Source organism: Benincasa hispida, unplaced genomic scaffold, assembly GCF_027475165.1.
Source record: "Benincasa hispida cultivar pf3 unplaced genomic scaffold, pf3_genome.v1.1 HicScf1712, whole genome shotgun sequence".
NCBI lineage: Eukaryota > Viridiplantae > Streptophyta > Magnoliopsida > Cucurbitales > Cucurbitaceae > Benincasa > Benincasa hispida.
In genome coordinates, this window is record NW_028326090.1 from 1 (window position 1) to 11,215 (window position 11,215).

At 35.0% G+C, this 11,215-nt stretch overlaps 2 pseudogenes; both read right to left on the reverse strand.

The window, feature by feature from the left end:
- Positions 1-15: 15 nt before the first annotated feature.
- Positions 16-1,459, reverse strand: LOC150030652 (beta-galactosidase 15 pseudogene; annotated as a pseudogene).
- Positions 1,460-6,810: 5,351 nt separating this feature from the next.
- LOC150030653 (beta-galactosidase 7 pseudogene) lies at positions 6,811-9,293 on the reverse strand (annotated as a pseudogene).
- Between the last annotated feature and the right edge of the window lie 1,922 nt (positions 9,294-11,215).

Consider the following 11,215-nt stretch of genomic DNA (forward strand, 5'->3'; position numbering starts at 1 on the left):
TGAATTAGTTTCAACATTTGTCATATACCACAAGTAGTCACTAAAATCAACCGTGGTTCCTTTTTGTTCCAAAAGAAGGTTTGCATTAAATGTACCTTTTCCCTGTAGAGTATCTCTCATGGGCTCTGGAGCCCAAACCCACGACAGTTGTGCATTTTCCTTCTCATTCTGCACCTTCACAAACATAGATGTTTGGGGATTGATCTTTGCAGTGTTGAAAAGCTCTTTGTTGCAACCGTTAAGAATGCTCACAGACCAAACTGGTACAAAGTACTTTCCATCTGCCTGCAAATCTATGGTAGCATCATTGCTGGCATCAGTGTTGCTCAAAAAACAAAACCTCTCCCCTACTGTGGGGTTGGAGAATTTCGTTAAAGTAACAAATCTACAAATTTTTGGTCTGAACGGGTGCCGATGGTGAGAAACTTCTCTCCCAAATTGAAGGATTCGTGGAGTTGGTTGATATGTCCCCATTTTGGGATGAATTCACGTTTCCATATTCATCAAGTGGGCGTATGTAAATCATACTTACGTAGTAATGAATGACCTCCCTATGTTCTTCCAAAGTTTGAGCCTCCATGGATACATTAATATTGTTAAACACAGCCACCAGATATGAAAAAATCTTGCCACAGAAAAAAGCTAGCATCTTCTGCACTTCTATCAGGTCTTTATCGCCCCATTCTTGAACCATCCCACTCCAATTTACAGTAAACATATTTGGGCTCTTAGGATTGTTAGGACTAAAGTTATCACAATAGAATCCATTGCATGTATTGATGATAGGTTGTGGGGCATCACTTTGTTGGCACATGATCTATGGAACACCAATATTGAGAGATTCAGCCATTTGAGCACACCAGTTGATATATGTTTTTCCTGCGCTTCCATATGGGGTCATCACGTTTCCATACTCGTTCTCGATTTGAGCTAAGATTATTGGCCCCCCTTGTGATGCAAAGAGGTTGGCTTGTTTGCACATATTCACTATCTTTGTTTTGAATGTTTGCATTTCATTCTTGTAGACTTGACTGTCAGTTCGAAGTTGGATTCCCGGCATATTATGCAACCAGAGTGGAAAGCCTCCATAGTTCCACTCGGCACACACGTAAGGACCAATCCTCATCACAACATATAGCCCAGCCTCTTGAAAGAGTTGGAAGAATTTGATAAAGTTTAGTTATCCAGAGAAATCATATTTTCGTCGTCGAGGTTCGTGGCGATCCCAAAAAATGTACGTCTCGATTGCATCAAGTCCACCATCTTTAGCTTTTTGAATAAGATCAGGCCACATTGCTTCGGTGCTGCGTGGATAATGAATTGATCCTGAGAAGATAACACGCCGTTCACCATTGATAATTATGGCATTTGAATCATAGGAGACACTGTCTCCTTTACAAAAAGAAAAGCAAGATAAAGTTGCAAGGAGGGGAAGAACAAGCCATTGAAGGTTAACCATCTTTGATTTTACAACTTTAGGCGTTTGGTTTATGTCGGAACAATGTGTTTTTATACAAGGAATCTATGTAAATATGTGATAGGTATTTCCATCAATCTTTGTACTATATTTGTTAATGAATTCTAAATATAGGAATAATGTAAGTGAATTTAGCTGGCCAAACTTTATCGGTATGAGTTGCTTTAGTGAAATTTGGAAAATACTCTTTTTAGAAAAGAATTTCAAAAATATTGTTCGACCTTATCCTGAAATAACGTATCACCCAATTAAAAATATTACACCAAAAGTCTGTTTTCCCAATAAGGATTTGCGTATTCATTTTTCATCTTTGGTTTTAATTTTAAAGACATCAACTTCACATGAGTAATAAAGTATGGCTAATAAATTCAATTATAGTGAAAGTTGAGTTTGAGTTTTGTCTCATTAGTGTGAAGCTCGTGAATTTGAGTATCTTTCTTCAAATTTTTGATTTTTTGATTTTTCATTTTGTGCATTGGGGTCATATAATAAAATAGTACATGGTAAAAAAGATAGGTTTCCATATGATTTTAGTCTCTCAACTCTAGGTTTAAGTTTTTATTGTCCTCATTTTTCTAAAGAAGTATACATTTTGTTCCTTATTTTATTTTTAAGTTAGTCCTAGATTAAAAGGGAATTACTGGAGGAGTTTTTTTTGACTAATTTGGAATTTCTGGAAAAGAAGTGAAATTCAAGGAGACCGAGCCAGGAGTTATGCTTGGAATATTCTTGAAGGATAAACAGAAGGACTGTAAGTGGTTTTATTATTTTGTTATGTTGAATTCTATATATATATGTTATGATATATATGTGTAATGTTTGGAAATTGGCATGATGGGGAAGTGCGTTTTCTAGATTTTATTGGTTGATTTAACTCATGATATTTTGCTTGTCGTGACTCGCATTTAAAACCGAGATTGTACCCGGAGACATTGTTAGCTTTCCTATAGCACGTCTAACGGGATAATGTGGACATGTGCACATTCGGTTGTTGGATCGGCACCAGCACGTAGCGGAAGAGAATATGATCCATAAACACTCTAATTCATTAATTTTGGCATAAAAGAAACATGCTTAAACAGAGTTAATGGGTTTCAACAACGTACATTTAAAGAACCATTGAAATCTCTATTTCTACCTACAAAATCCTCCAAATCTTTGTGTAGACCACCACAGGATCTTCCCTACTATTCTCTTGGTGCCCTAGATTGAGTTGTGAGACTCAAAATAATCTTAAATAAAATGGAATTTGAAGAAAGCTCGCTGCAACAACCAAAAATGAAGAACACATTCTTCATCTGAATTTTTCAGAAAAATCCATTTGGTTTAATCACTTCAACTTTTCTCCAATCTCTTCAATATATTACAGACTATCATGCAAAGAGATTTGCTTCATGGGATGCAGCTCATGCTTGGAGTTATTGAAGCTTGAAAGTGGTGGGTTCCTAGTGAGCAAGTTGAAGATGAAGATGAAAAACCATTTTCCATTTTTGTGTAATTTTCTATTTCCAAAATCTAAAATTGATTTTAAAATCAAAATTTATTAATTTTACAAATTAATTTCATAAATTAATTTTCTAATAAAATTAATAAATAATTATTTAAATAATTTAAATAATTCTAATTAATTTAATATCCAATATAAAATTAATTTTACACAATAAATTCATCTTTATATATTTAAATCATATTTAAATATATTTTCTCCAATTCCGTTTGATTCTAATTTGAACATTTCAAATTAACTTATCACGCTACTCTAAAGCTAATCCATTTCCAAGCTAGTATGGAGACCTCATGGACCTACATATCATGGGCTCCAACGATCCGAGATTAATGAACTAAACTCGTAAGATTGATATAACCTCTATTCGTTAACTAATGGGTCACTCTACTAAAGCTCATAGCTGAACTCCCCTCACTATAAATATATTATGTCAACTCAATGTAACCTTGATTAGTAAGTCAACCCTTCACAGGCTGTTCGTAATAACGGCTGGGTCAAATCTCTGTTTTACCCCCAAAATTACCTCTTGTTCCTTAAGTCCCCACTGATCCCCTAATGAACAATTGTTTTGTGATCCGATCAACAAAACCGAGTCCCTCTCATGCCAAATGAGAGGGTGGGATCCCTTGTTCAAAAACTAAAATCTATACTGAAGGGAACAACCTCTCTACTATCCCTACAGCGGGTAGAAGTGAATTCCCTCTTGCATCCTATGTCCCCAGCTATCTATCCGTTCTTACCCCTGCAATGAGTGTCTTATTCAGCTGGCGCTGTTGAGCCAACCCTCACCTATACAAATCTAAGGGTAATCCCAAATAAACAAGAGTTCATAGTTAGCCCAAGATTAAGGTTAAGTTACCTAGGTCATCGCTTTGAAATAGTAAGTCTTAAACAGTAAACAACGTTATAAAGTAAGAGTGACTCATTTCGTGGTCCGATCTTGTACAAACCCTTTTGCACAAGGACACCCCCATTCCTCATGTCCAACGTGAACGAATTAGGATCACTTCGTTTGTAGCACTTTAGAACTCCTTGTAACAACTGCAGAGCGGGCTGCATCCAATAGTGTTACCAGAATAAGGTACCCAACCTTATCCATATACTATAGATCATTTTGATAATTTACTCGAACCTGATCCACTTTTATGTCTCCACATAAAGTTCAAGTACTAATCCAATAGTCAAGGGACTTTTAGGTTTATTGAATTTCTATTCTAGCAATAGAACTATTCAATAACACCTTTATTGAATTTTTTCAGAATAAGTTTCATTGTTTACATACCACGAGTTTTAGGACATAAAACCCAACAAACTTCCACTTGGACTAAAACTCAAGTGGTAACTTATATATCCGATATATAAGACTGAGTTTCTAAGTTTTATAGAGAAATACAATAAATTAGGGCATCTCATACCCATCTTTACCATTCGGTATCTCTATACCCGATATTTCTCCCACTTGCCCTAGGTTATCTTGTATTCCTAGTCCTACTAGGTGATTCTCAAACACTTTAGGCGAGAGAATCCGTGTAAACATGTTAGTATACAATAGGCTTTAGATAAAATTATATAGGGATAGAATCTTATTCTCAATAATGGCTAGGAAGCACACTTTCCTCCCACTACAATGAGGTACTCTCAACTCTTTAAGCAAGACACATCTGACTTGTCTCAACAACTCTTTATTAACAGTCAGATCTAGAAATCTTTAAACTTTCTATACTTTGATCTAGCCGTTATCCTTGCCTTTCTTTCCAGTAGGCTTCTTCTTCCCTTTCCTTTTGCCCTTCTTCACAAGAATACTCATATTCTTTAAAGACAAGGAAATTTTTGCCCGATGGCAAGCAATACTTTCTTGTTTTGATTTCAAAATTGAAGCTATAAAAGGAAGTACAAACTCCCTTCCTGATTACCTCACTCGAGAATTTCTTCAAGGAAAAACTAAAGAAGAGAGTGAAAGAGAGAGAGAAAAGAGCAAATGAAGTCCACTTGCAAGAAAGAAGAAAAGCATGATCAAGATCAAGAACAACAGCAACGATCAACAGTTCCTCAAACCAAAGCATTGTATTCTCAAACGTATCAATTTATCAAAGGCAAATCATCAACGATAATGGAGGATTGAAAAGGAAAAACTCCTCAAGCATTGTCGTTATCAAAAAAATTTCAAAATTTGGGATCTTTCATCCCTTCAAGGCCTTTTGCCTTAACCATCAACTCTTCCCCTATCAATTGAGTCGGTATCAACAAGAATAAATTCATAGAATAAACGAGTTTTTTGAGGATGGGTTGGAATATAATGGAAATTTGACAGAAATATTTTTTGAATTGTTTCATTCATAGATTTACCTATGAATTTTTGTTCAAGAGTTGTAATGTATGAGGTATGGGTTTTATTATGGTCAACTTCAGGCTTGGAGGACATTCCTCTCTTCTCGACAGTAGTAATACTTCTGACTCTAGACCCTTTTTCTCAACATTGTCTGGTTCGCCTGTAGCTCATTCAGTAGAGTAGTCAAGTTGTATTCAATTTTATTCTTTAATGCATTCAAAATTGCAGAAAATTCTTCAGAAGAGATTCTAGAATAAAACCAACTAGACTTCTCTTGTCCATGACAGCACCATTTACTTCTGTCACGTTAAAGTGGACCATCATGTCTAGGACATGTTCACGAACATTGGTCCCCACTTTGAAGCGACTGTTGTAAATGTACTTAATGGCATCATGCCTTAGGGTGAAGGACAATTGTCCAAACATCCCTTGCAGAGATTCCATAATTTCTTTGGAAGTACTCATATCCTCATGCTTCTTTAACACAAATCCCTCATGATCTAGGGTCTCAACCCCCCATGGTACCTATAGTTTTTATTTTCTTTCTTTGGTTTTTTATTATTTCTTTTATTATATTTATTTTCATTCATTTCTCCAATTTTTGTTTCTTCTCTTTTCCTTTTTTATTATTTTATTATTTTATTTTATTTTCTTTCTCCCTTTTTACCTTTCTTTTATCTTTCATCTTTTTATTTTTCTTTCATTTTTTGGTTTTTGCTTTCTTTTTTTCTATTTAATTTTCTTTCCTTTCTTTAGTTTTTGCTTATTCTCTTTCTCTTATTTTTAAAATTTTTCTTTCCTTTATTTGAATTTTTTCTTCTTCCCCATTTTTTCACAAGAATTATGAAGTCGAGTTTCGTAGCCAAGACTTGAAAGTACTCAATTCATAAGTGACTTAACACCAACAAACCAATCATCAAGTTTGATTGTTATATCAAATAATAATTATAAATAGCAAATGAAAATCTATCCGTGATAGCTACTAATATTTTCTATCATCGATAGCTTAATCTTTGATGGAAATCTATCATTGTTAGCCAACTTAGTGAATTTAATTAATAAAGTTAGATCTCGAACTAAAATGTAAGTGGAATGCCTACAAGTTATCACTAATAGCATGTTTATCAATGATAGAAGCTATCATCGAAAAGAAAATGGACTTATAAATGTTTGGGAATGACAAGAAAGGGGCAACATGGTGTTCAAGGGTTATGATTGATAGAAGCTACTACTGATAGCATGTTACAAGTGATAGAAGCTAATACTAATAGCATGTTTAGATTATTATTATTGGGTGTTAGATAATTTCTACTAACAGATTATTTGTTGTTTAGATTATTTAGACGAAGCTTCGGAATATTTTATCATTTTTTTTATTTTTAAGAAGAAAAACTTGTTTTGACGTTTCTAATTTCTCTCAGGTTTGTGATTAATAAATCATACCACAAAAAGGAAAGAAAATAAATTTGTTAGCTCGAATGATAATATATATATATATTACATTACTCGATTCTTTGAGCATAGTGCTTGAACTGCTAATCTTGCAGATAAATTAGTAGCATTGCCCAATCCAAATGACTTTGTAGATACATCAATTGAACAATTTTCCATACCAATGCAAGTCTTTTCCACCAAAAGAGCACTATTTGAAACATCCCATGAACCTTTTTTGAATGAACCACATTTTCCCTCTGGATTTCCATAGCTAGCAAATTGGATCTCAGAGATGATATGCCCTCCCTGACAAGACAACTCTAACGTACTTCCTTCATTAGCACTTCCACATATTGTTCCTATAGTGATGGTCTGAACTATGACTTGTTGAGGATTTCCACCAATTTCTTCAAACAAAACCAACGTGTTGGTGTCATCTGATAGAAACGATCTTGGAACATGATACCATCTTTGGGAAGGATTCCCACAATTTCCAACGCACTTGCTAGGGTCATATGCACCTCTATAGTCACAGGTTGCGCTGCAACTATCATTGCCAGCAATGAAAGAAGGCCAAAATCGACCTATGCTTTGTCCATTTACCCAAGCCTGACCTTTTCCCATTCCTTGCATGTCCAATGCTACAGGTCAATTCCTGAGGGTGTCTTAAAGCTTGTTTTGTACCATGTCATTCTCCTGCCAATAGGTTTTTTATTTAATGTGCTCCATTTTGTTCTCTGTGAGAACATTGGGTTGTAAAGTTGCTTCATTTCTCCATTTAATCCAACCTTATAAGACCATAAATTTGATGACAAATCAGTTGTGACATTTCCATCTCCAATAAGATAAATGGGACCTCCATCAATTCCAGTTGGCATCGTGTCATAAAATGCATCATAATTTTTCAATCCTACTGTTCCACTCAAAAGGGTTATGGTGTTGGTTCCGACTTTTAATAGAATGGGTTTCTCAAATACAAAACTCTGGCCATTGCTTCCCCATTGTGATCCAATGTACCGTCTATTAACAAAGGCATGAAGCACATGACCTTTTGTATTCACTTGTAGAGTTACATTTTGAAGTGAAGATGTTGAATTAGTTTCAACATTTGTCATATACCACAAGTAGTCACTAAAATCAACCGTGGTTCCTTTTTGTTCCAAAAGAAGGTTTGCATTAAATGTACCTTTTCCTTGTAGAGTATCTCTCATGGGCTCCGGAGCCCAAACCCACGACAGTTGTGCATTTTCCTTCTCATTCTGCACCTTCACAAACATAGATGTTTGGGAATTGATCTTTGCAGTGTTGAAAAGCTCTTTGTTGCAACCGTTAAGAATGCTCACAGACCAAGCTGGTACAAAGTACTTTCCATCTGCCTGCAAATCTATGGTAGCATCATTGCTGGCATCAGTGTTGCTCAAAAAACAAAACCTCTCCCCTACTGTGGGGTTGGAGAATTTCGTTAAAGTAACAAAGCTACCAAGTTTTTGGTCTGAACGGGTGCCGTTGGTGAGAATCTTCTCTCCCATTTTGATGGATTCGTGGAGTTGTTTGAGATGTCCCCATTTGGGTTGATTCACGTTTCCATATTCATCAAGTGGGGCGTTGTAATCATACGACGTAGTAATGAATGGACCTCCCGATGTTCTTCCAAAGTTTGTGCCTCCATGATACATGTAATAGTTGTTAAACACACCACCAGATTGAAAAAATCTTGCCACAGAAAAAGCTACATCTTCTGCACTTCTATAAGGGTCTTTATCGCCCCATTTCTTGAACCATCCCACCCAATTTTCAGTAAACATTTTTGGGCTCTTAGGATTGTTAGGACTAAAGTTATCACAATAGAATCCATTGCATGTATTGATGATAGGTTGTGGGGCATCACTTTGTTGGCACATGATCCATGGAACACCAATATTGAGAGATTCAGCCATTTGAGCACACCAGTTGATATATGTTTTTCCTGCGCTTCCATATGGGGTCATCACGTTTCCATACTCATTCTCGATTTGAGCTAAGATTATTGGCCCCCCTTGTGATGCAAAAAGGTTGGCTTGTTTGCACATATTCACTATCTTTGTTGTGAAAGTTTGCATTTCATTCTTGTAGACTTGATTGTCAGTTCGAAGTTGGATTCCCGGCATATTATGCAACCACAGTGGAAAGCCTCCATAGTTCCACTCGGCACACACGTAAGGACCAATCCTCATCACAACATATAGCCCAGCCTCTTGAACGAGTTGGAAGAATTTGATAAAGTTTAGATGTCCAGAGAAATCATATTTTCGTCGTCGAGGTTCGTGGCGATCCCAAAAAATGTACGTCTCGAGTGCATCAAGTCCACCATCTTTAGCTTTTTGAATAAGATCAGGCCACATTGCTTCGGTGCTGCGTGGATAATGAATTGATCCTGAGAAGATAACACGCCGTTCACCATTGATAATTATGGCATTTGAATCATAGGAGACACTGTCTCCTTTACAAAAAGAAAAGCAAGATAAAGTTGCAAGGAGGGGAAGAACAAGCCATTGAAGGTTAACCATCTTTGATTTTACAACATTAGGCGTTTCGTTTATGTTGGAATCAATATGTTTATATACAAGGAATCTACGTAAATATGTGATAGGTCTTTCCATCAATCTTTGTACTCTTTTTGTTGATGAATTCTAAATATAGGAATAATGTAAGTGAATTTAGCTGGCCAAACTTTATCGGTATGAGTTGCTTTAGTGAAATTTGGAAAATACTCTTTTTAGAAAAGAATTTCAAAAATATTGTTCGACCTTATCCTGAAATAACCTATCACCCAATTAAAAATATTACACCAAAAGTCTGTTTTCCAAATAAGGATTTGCGTATTCATTTTTCATCTTTGGTTTTAATTTTAAAGACATCAACGTCACATGAGTAATAAAGTATGGCTAATAAATTCAATTATAGTGAAAGTTGAGTTTGAGTTTTGTCTCATTAGTGTGAAGTTCATGAATTTGAGTATCTTTCTTCAAATTTTTGATTTTTTGATTTTTCATTTTGTGCATTGGGGTCATATAATAAAATAGTACATGGTAAACAAAATAGGTTTCCATATGATTTTAGCTCTCAACTCTAGGTTCAATTTTTTTTTGTCCTCATTTTTCTAAGGAAGTATACATTTTCTTCCTTATTTTATTTTTAAGTTAGTCCTGGATTAAAAGGGAATTACTGGAGGAATTTTTTTTTACTAATTTGGAATTTCTGGAAAAGAAGTGAAATTCAAGGAGACCGGGCCAGGAGTTATGCTTGGAAAATTTTTGACGGATAAACAGGAGGACTGTGAGTGGTTTTATTATTTTGTTATGTTGAATTCTATATATATATGTGTAATGTTTGGAAATTGGCATGGTGGGGAAGTGCGTTTTCTAGATTTTATTGGTTGATTTAACTCATGATATTTTGCTTGTTGTGACTCGCATTTAAAACCGAGATTGTACCCGGAGACATTGCTAGCTTTCCTATAGCACGTCTAACGGGATAATGTGGACATGTGCACATTCGGTTGTTGGATCGGCACCACCACGTAGTGGAAGAGAATATTATCCATAAGCACTCTAATTCATTAATTTTGGCATAAAAGAAACATTCTTAAACAGAGTTAATGGGTTTCAACAACGTACATTTAAAGAACCATTGAAATCTGTATTTCTACCTACAAAATCCTCCAAATCTTTGTGTAGACCACCACAAGATCTTCCCTACTATTCTCTTGGTGCCCTAGATTGAGTTGTGAGACTCAAAATAATCTTAAATAAAATGGAATTTGAAGAAAGCTCGCTGCAACAACCAAAAATGAAGAACACATTCTTCATCTGAATTTTTCAGAAAAATCCATTTGGTTTAATCACTTCAACTTTTCTCCAATCTCTTCAATATATTACAGACTATCATGCAAAGAGATTTGCTTCATGGGATGCAGCTCATGCTTGGAGTTATTGAAGCTTGAAAGTGGTGGGTTCCTAGTGAGCAAGTTGAAGATGAAGATGAAAAACCATTTTCCATTTTTGTGTAATTTTCTATTTCCAAAATCTAAAATTGATTTTAAAATCAAAATTTATTAATTTTACAAATTAATTTCATAAATTAATTTTTTAATAAAATTAATAAATAATTATTTAAATAATTCTAATTAATTTAATATCCAATATAAAATTAATGTTACACAAGAAATTCATCTTTATATATTTAAATCATATTTAAATATATTTTCTCCAATTCCGTTTGATTCTAATTTGAACATTTCAAATTAACTTATCACGCTACTCTAAAGCTAATCCATTTCCAAGCTAGTATGGAGACCTCATGGACCTACATATCATGGGCTCCAACGATCCGAGATTAATGAACTAAACTCGTAAGATTGATATAACCTCTATTCGTTAACTAATGGGTCACTCTACTAAAGCTCATAGTTGAACTCCCCTCACTATAA